At 39.2% G+C, this 1,028-nt stretch overlaps 1 non-coding gene across 1 annotated transcript; it reads right to left on the minus strand.

Moving 5' to 3' along the window:
- Nucleotides 1-805: 805 nt before the first annotated feature.
- Nucleotides 806-910, minus strand: LOC145637539 (small nucleolar RNA R71). Its single transcript, XR_014114312.1, has one exon. It is a non-coding gene; the product is annotated as a small nucleolar RNA R71 (small nucleolar RNA).
- Between the last annotated feature and the right edge of the window lie 118 nt (nucleotides 911-1,028).

The raw sequence follows: 1,028 nt of genomic DNA on the forward strand, positions 1-1,028 counted from the left end.
GGAATAAAAAGACTTGTTTCCCTGTGGATTCGACCCTACTTCTCTATCTGCATTAGTTAGAGGATTTATGAATTACTTTTGATTAGGTGATACGACTTTACCCTGTCAAAATTTTGGCGCCGTTGCCGGGGAAACGGTTTTATTTTTATTTTCTATTTTTTTTATAGTCTAGATTATCCCCTGTTGTCTTAGAGAACGTTAGTTCTTTGTGGTAGTTCTCATATTTGTCTTTTAGTTCTTTGTTTATGCCCAGGTGTTCCAGATGAGGTTACATTCCATTCAATCCTAAGATCGAGCGCTCGTTTCATAGGCAAAAGAATCTTTATAGACAAATCCTAGCAGGTTTTGAGGAAAACAATAATCGAAGAGACCCTCCAACTAATTCTAGTGACTTAGAAATTCCTTCAGATTCAGAATCAGAGATGGTGGTACCAAAGAAGCTCAGTGACTACTCGCAGCCAAAGCTCACAGATTTTCCACACCTTACTCCCACTCTGGCCCTTGATGGAGTGCAATTTGAAATCAAGCCCCAATTTATCACCATGATAGAGAGGAAACAATTTAGTGGAGCTAAGTGTGAAGATCCTAATCTTCACATTGCTGTTTTCTGCCAATATTGCAACACCATTAGACAAGCCGGGGTCACGCAAGACCAAATTAGGGAGATTCTTTTTCCCTTTTAATTATGTGGAAAAGCTAAATTATGGTTTAATGGTTTGAATAGAACTGCACTTGGTATTACTGACTAGGAAACTCTTGCCTTGAATTTTTATAATAAATATTACCCTGCAGAGATAAGAGCTGTACAAAGGAGTGCTATTCAGAACTTTTCCCAAGAGGCCGATGAAACTCTATATGAGGCTTGGGAGAGGTTCAAGGATCTACAGAGAGAATGCCCCCACCATATTCTGGCACAATGGCAGTTGATCCAAGCCTTTTACAATGGACTTGGAAATTCATCTAGATCAATTCTAGATTCTGCAGCTAGTGGGAGATTCATGAATCTTAATGTGAAAGATGCAGGACAG

Source organism: Chenopodium album, chromosome 6 (assembly GCF_948465745.1).
Source record: "Chenopodium album chromosome 6, dcCheAlbu1.1, whole genome shotgun sequence".
In the NCBI taxonomy this organism is placed as follows: domain Eukaryota; kingdom Viridiplantae; phylum Streptophyta; class Magnoliopsida; order Caryophyllales; family Amaranthaceae; genus Chenopodium; species Chenopodium album.